This window comes from Theropithecus gelada, chromosome 5 (genome assembly GCF_003255815.1).
Source record: "Theropithecus gelada isolate Dixy chromosome 5, Tgel_1.0, whole genome shotgun sequence".
NCBI classification, from domain to species: Eukaryota; Metazoa; Chordata; class Mammalia; order Primates; family Cercopithecidae; genus Theropithecus; species Theropithecus gelada.
This window is the reverse complement of record NC_037672.1, coordinates 24,286,473-24,293,319: the sequence shown is the minus strand read 5'-3', so window position 1 is coordinate 24,293,319 and position 6,847 is coordinate 24,286,473.

Below are 6,847 nucleotides of genomic sequence, written 5' to 3'. Positions count from 1 at the left end.
CCCTCCTTCACCTGAGTCCAAGCCACCATCTGTTGGCTAGACTCCTATAACAGCGTCTAACAGGTGTCTCCATATCCACTCATGACTCTCCCAATTTAGTCTTCACAGCAGGCCTAGAGGTCTCTAGAGAATGCTGATCTGATCATCTCTCTGCTCCTCATAAACTGCTTCAATAACTTTCTAATGCCCTTAAAGGAAAATACAGTCCAGGTGCGGTGGCTCACACAGGTAATCCCAGCATTTTGGGAGGCCAAGGCAGGCGGATCACCTGAGGTTGGGAGTTTAAGACCAGCCTGGTCAAAATGGCAAAACCCCACCTCTACTAAAAATACAAAAATTAGCCGGGCACAGTGGCGTGTGCCTGTAATCCCAGCTACTTGGGAGGCTGAGGCAGGAAAATAGCTTGAGCCCAGGAGGCGGAAGTTGCGGTGAGCCGAGATTGCACCACTGCACTCCAGCTTAGGTGACAGAGCAAGACTCTGTCTCAACAAAAAAAGAAAAAGAAAAAAAAAGGAAAATACAAAATCCTCAACCTGGCTGAAAAGTGCTGCATGATCTAGCCCTTGGCTACTTCATCACATGCCACTCTCCTCCCACACTTCTGCCTCCAACCACACAGTTCTCCTTTTAATTTCTTCAACCAGCCAGTTCCTCCCTGCTTGTTGTGATGAGAAAAAAATGAAGTAATTGTAAGACTTTTAGTTAATTGTAATGACAGATTAGGCATACGTATTTACCTCTACCTCATGTAAAATCTCACTAAAATGAGGGTACGAGGATATTTTTTAAAGTACATAAATCCACAAGGCCAAATAGAACAAAGCCAAGATGTCCTAGGCAAAGCCATCCTAGAACACCCAGGCTCCAGCTAGCCAGCACCTGATGGCCAACACATGAATGAGCACAGCTGAAATTAGACACGCGTGGGCCAGATCACAAGCCACCCAACCAACCTACAGACTTGAGAAATAATAAACAGTTGTTGTTTGGACCCACTAAGGCTTGGAGCTGTTTGTTACACAGCAATAGCTAACTGATAAAGGACTTTCCCAACATAATGGTCCAGCCAGATTATACTACAGTGAGGCCCAAAGACAACAAGCCTCTTCACATGCAAAGAATATCCCAGTCAGATTTGTTGTACTTGCCTCTTAAAAATGAGCAAATATCACCAGATATCTGAAGTAAATGTCTTACATGAAAAGCAAAACAACTTGGAGGGGCCTGACGATGAATGAAAATAAAAACTAAACACAGCACACACACACACACAAGCCAATCCCCCATATTTTTAGGAATATGAGACAAGATATTGTATCCTTGAAACAAGAAAAAGATCTACAAGAAGGAAGAGGAAAATAGTAATGGTAATCAAGGAACAAGGAAAAGCTAGAAAATTAAAATACGCTAGAAAAAATGAAAATTAAAAGGTTAAAAGACAAAAGTTGAGGAAATCTTTCAGAAAATAGAATGAAAAGGCAACTAGAGCAAAAATAGGAGAGAAAAGATTATTTAAAAAGACAATCAGTTCACACAAATTCCAAAGAAAAAGAGCAGAGAAAACAAAGAAGAAAAAAATAAAAATAAAAAATCTCCAGAACGGAAGGGCTTAAGTTCCAGTAGGAAAGTGAAGCTGTCCTGTTCTGGCTCCTGGAGTCACTTTTTTTTTTTTTTTTTTTTTTTTTTTTGAGATTGAGTTTTGCTCTTGCTGTGCAGGCTGGAGTACAATGGCACAATCTCCACTCACTGCAACCTCTGCCTCCTGAGTTCAAGTGATTCTCCTGCCTCAGCCTCCGAGTAGCTGGGATTACAGGCACCCACCACCATGCCCAGCTAATTTTTTGTATTTTTAGTAGAGATGGGGTTTCACCATATTGACCAGGCTGATCTCAAACTTCTGACCTCATATGATCCACCTGCCTCAGCCTCCCAAAGTGCTGTGATGACAGGCTTGAGCCACCACACCTGGCCTCCTAGAGTCACTTTTTAAATTTTCAGGTATTTTGCAACTCAGTTGTTAAATACAGCTACTATTTAAAAATTACATTCCAGGGCTGGGTGCAGTGGCTTATGCCAGGCAAAGGCATTTAGTGAGCACTTGCAAAAGTGGCGTGACCGCGTTGTCCCATGTGTCACCCATATGGGTGCCAGACAGATGCAAGGGTCTTCAAACTGATGGCAGCATGGGGCTTCCCGGCAGGAAAGACACTGGGGGGCAGAGAGAGGTGTGGTGCACATGGCTGCTGGTTAGTGCTTGGCACCATCTATTGTGCCCATGGCATGTCCCAACACTCTGCCTTAGAGCTGCCACTAGACAGCAGAGGGACTTCGTCCAAAACACTCCTTCAAAACTGTGCCTGCCAGTGAGCCCTTCCCCTTGCAAACAGCCACCTTGGGAGGTCACACACGTACTCCAGCCCATATTACTGTTTTTCCAAAAGTTGCGGAAAGACATCCTTGGCAGCTGCCAATGGCCCCTGGGGAATGTTCTCTTGAATACGCTCCGTGAAGAAAACTGTTCATTCTTTGAGAGTTTGGAGGGGATTCAAAGCCAGAGCTGATGTCAGAGATGATAGTTCAACAGGGAAACTTGCTTTGACCAGAAAGAAAAATTGAACCAAAGTAATGGGGTGTGAGGATGCCTATGGAGAGCTAACAAAGTAAGCAAGTGAGAGCATCAGCTGAGTTCCTGAATGTGAATCTGGGCCAGCGCGTTACACAAACATTATCCCATTATCATCTCATTTAGCTCTCACCTGGATGCTACTCAGGGGAGGATCACTGTCACCATCTCACAGATGAGGAAAATCAGACTCCGAGACATTAAACAGCCTGGTTAAGGTCTCGCAGCGGCTAAGTGGCCTCAGAACCTGCTCTGTCTGTCTCCAGAGCTTTTGGTTGGGGGTGGGGGGTGGGGTAGAGCAGTAGCCTTAGAGCAGGGAGGTGGCATACACTGGCCAAGGGACTGGCCCAGAGGAGGGAAGGGAGGGAGCAAGTGCTGCAGGGAAGGCTGGGCACCCACATGGGCTAGATTGACCTGGGAAGCCTAGGGAAGCAACGAGGAAAAACAGAAGCACTTCAGTCTGAGGGCTGCAAAGCTCTGCTGCTTTTTGCAGGGACCCGCAATGAGCAAATCACCATAAAAGGATTTGGTTGTCCTGCTTTTGAGTATTTCAAGGTGCCTTGACCAGGTTGTCTCCAAGTAGAGGGCTGGAAGAGCTACTTCATAAACAGCAAAGAATGCACTGAAATTAGATTTTTATACTTAAGAGGTGATGGGCTTGTGTCACATGGTGCTCTGCAGGTCCTGGAAAGTTTTGCTCTTGACATTAAATATTGCTCGTCCCTGCAAACTTTTTGCACAGGACATTTGATTAGCAAATCTTTTTTTATTTTTTCAGAAATAGATATGTAAAATGAATGGGATCTGAATTAGTGCGATTTGGCCCAAGAGAGACGTTGGCTTCAACCTGCACTCTCTGAGTCCCCACACCGCCCAGACGGCCCTGGTGGAGAAAACACAGCCCCTGCCTGCCCTGGAGGGGCATCTGGGTGCAGCTGGGAGGCCCTCAGTACTTGGTGACAAATAATCTCCCATTTTAAGTAAAAGCTTGAGAACTGCAGGCAGTTCAGGTGTCTGCCCAAAGCCACAGTGTCAGGGAAGTTTCCTTGTTTATCAGTGTTAAGGTCAGCCCAGGAATGGCTGTCATTCGCAGGGCCCAGCTTAAAATGAAAATACAGGGCCCCCTGTTTAGAATTTCAAGACGGTGATAGCAGAGTGATACTGAGTATACACTGAGTATACAAATGGCCAATGGTCAGACCTTATGTAAAAACAGAGCTTTGATTCACAACTTGCCCAGGAAACCAATGCTTTACCTATAGTAATCAGCCCAGGAAGCCAGCGTGCTATACGTCATTCTTTAGGAAGTCAGACTGTTATCTCTAGTAACAACCTAGGAAGCTAAACAACTTCTGTAATGATCATCCCATAATGTCCATGACTTTAATAACTGACAGCTTCGCCAGGCGTGGTGGCTCATGTCTGTAATCACAGCACTTTGGGAGGCCAAGGTGGGCGGAATACCTGAGCTCAGGAGTTCAAGGCCAGCCTGGCCAACATGGCGAAACCCCATCTCTACTAAAAATACAAAAGTTAGCTGGGCGTGGTGGCAGGCAGCTGTAATCCCAGCTACTTGGGAGGCTGAGGCAGGAGAATCGCTTGAACCTGGGAGGCGGAGGTTGCAATGAGTCGAGATCCTGCCACTGCACTCCAGCCTGGGCAACAGAGCAAGACTCTGTCTCAAAAAACCAAAAAACTGATATCTTCTTTTTTTTTTTTTTTGAGACAAGCTCTCTCTCTGTTGCCCAGGCTGGAGTGCAAGTTGTGTGATCACCAAATACCTGGGACTTTTGGCACATGACACCGCACTTGGCTAATGTTTTCAATTTTTTGTAGAGATGCAGTCTCACTATGTTGCCCAGGCTGGTCACGAACTCCTGGCCTCAAATGATCCTCCTGCGTCAGCCTCTCAAAGGATTGGGATTACGAGTATGAGCCACTGCACCCAGCCATCCCTAAATTTTGTCCCTGCTTCCAACTTAAGACCAACTTGGAAAAAAGCCAATTACACATCCTGAAACAATATATAAGATGCCCCACTTCCAGTTAGAAGCCTCCTGCTTCCACAGGCAAACAGCCTCCCATCAGGGCACATCCGAAGCCTTTCCCCTTCCCCCATAAAGCTTCCCCACTCCTCTGCCTGCCTTTGAGTCTCTGCCAAAGCAAGTGGTGGTGGCTGTCTCTTGCTATAGCAAGCTCTAAATAAAGAGCCCTGGCCTGTTCTCACTTAGTCTTCATTTATTTCCAAAGAGCATTTAACCAAGCAATAGACCCTGATATGGTTTGGCTCTGCGTCCCCACCCAAATCTCATCTTGTAGCTCCCATAATTCCCATGTGTTGTAGGAGGGACGTGGTGGAAGATGACTGAATCATGGGGGCGGGTCTTCCCTGTACTGTTCTCATGATAGTGAATGATTCTCACAAGAATCTGATGGTTTTAAAAAACAAGAGTTTCTCTGCACAAGCTCCTTTTTTTTTTGCCTGCTGCCACCCATGTAAGATATGACTTGCTCCTCCTGCCTTCTGCCATGGTTTTGAGGTTCCAACCATATGAAACTGTAAGTCCAATTAAACCTCTTTCTTTTGTAAATTGCCCAGTCTCAGATACGTACGGACTAATACAGGCCCTCAGATATGGGCCCTCGAAGCCTGGGCCCTGCGTGATTGTACAGATCTTCCACCCAAGAAGCTGACCCTGCAATGAACAGCACAAACAAGCAAAATGCTGCCCTCTGCAGAGGGTTCCAACCACCCTCCAACCTTGCAAGCCAAGACCTCTGGAATCCCAGAGTCTCCTGATGGGGAGCCTCCCAGATGGCCTGCCTCTTTGGGATGTACACCTTCCTAGCTCCACACCCAGACCTGTACCCCTGGGTCTGGCGGAGTAATGCCCGGCAACCCCCAGACTCAGCTGGGGAAGCCTGTGCTTCGCCTGGGCTGCCTGGATTGAGACATCTCCACTTCCACCACTTTGAAACCTGCCACCAACCTCTCCCACAAAGTACCCTCAGAATCCCACGCGGTCAAAGCTGTGGGGAGCAGCTCCCTCCTACTTTGGGTGGCTCAGCTCTGCTGACCTGACCCTAAGGGCTGGGGAGGCTGTGGCATTGGCCGGCTGACGGATAAAGGTAGACTTCTTAGGCACCAGGGGGCACTAGAGCCTCCAAACAGGATGTAGGGTGTATAGACCTCATCAATTTCAGGAGCAGGGCTGCCCATAGAGCAGATATATTAGTGAGGATCCATAACCAGGCACCTCAGGGTGCCTGCCCTCAACTTAAGGAGTTCACCTGCCAAAAGGGAAATGTGCATTACCTATAATTAAAGGGAGCAGGTAGTAGATGTCAGAAATGTACAGCATGACTGAGAATTTGGACCCCACTCCTCCCTAGCTGTGTGACCTTGGGCAAGTTACCTAACTTCTCTATGCCTCTTTGTCCTCCTCTGCATAAAAGGATCAATAATGCTTTCTTCCTCATGGGTAGTGGGGTGGGGGCAACTAAACTAGTAGTAAACCTGGAGTGTATTCAGCCGAGGACCTTACCATGGTTAGGACTCTGAACATGTGGGTTATGTGAAAACTCCATTGAGGCACAGATGACAGCTAGTCAAGGGCTGAAGTTGGGGAGGTGCTTGGAGGAGTGAAGGCAGGCTGTGAAAAAGCATTTGAATTGGACTCTGGGGCAGAGGGAAGGCAATGACAACAAATTTTTACTCTAGTTTAGGTGGACACATTTCATACACTTCTTTTTTCAACCCAGAGACTTTTCTTTTGTAAAGATTTGCATAATGTCATCTACTCAACCACTTTCTGGCAGTAAGCCATCAGCCATCCCTCGGCTTCTGGAAGTGCAATGGACTAGGTAGTTTGTATCACTTGCCAATTGCCTAGTCCAGAGCAAATCTAGTTATAAATTAGCATTACATTTAATTAAACGTAAATGGACCCTTGCAATAACTTGGACACTTTCGAGTGAAAAGTACTGGACTAGAAATTTGAAAGATCTAAGGCTCATGTTTTAACTGCATTGCTAAGTTGATTTGCAAATTTGCTCCTTCAATTTCTGTCTCTCAAATGGAAACTAAAGTATTACATTTCCTATTCCATCCCAAGACTGTCTCACCCCATCAAGTCCCTTTTATATCTTGGATGGATAACTAGGATATTTGGCTTGTGATGCCCTATTTGGTATAAAAACACTTATTTTCTTGATACTGTATTA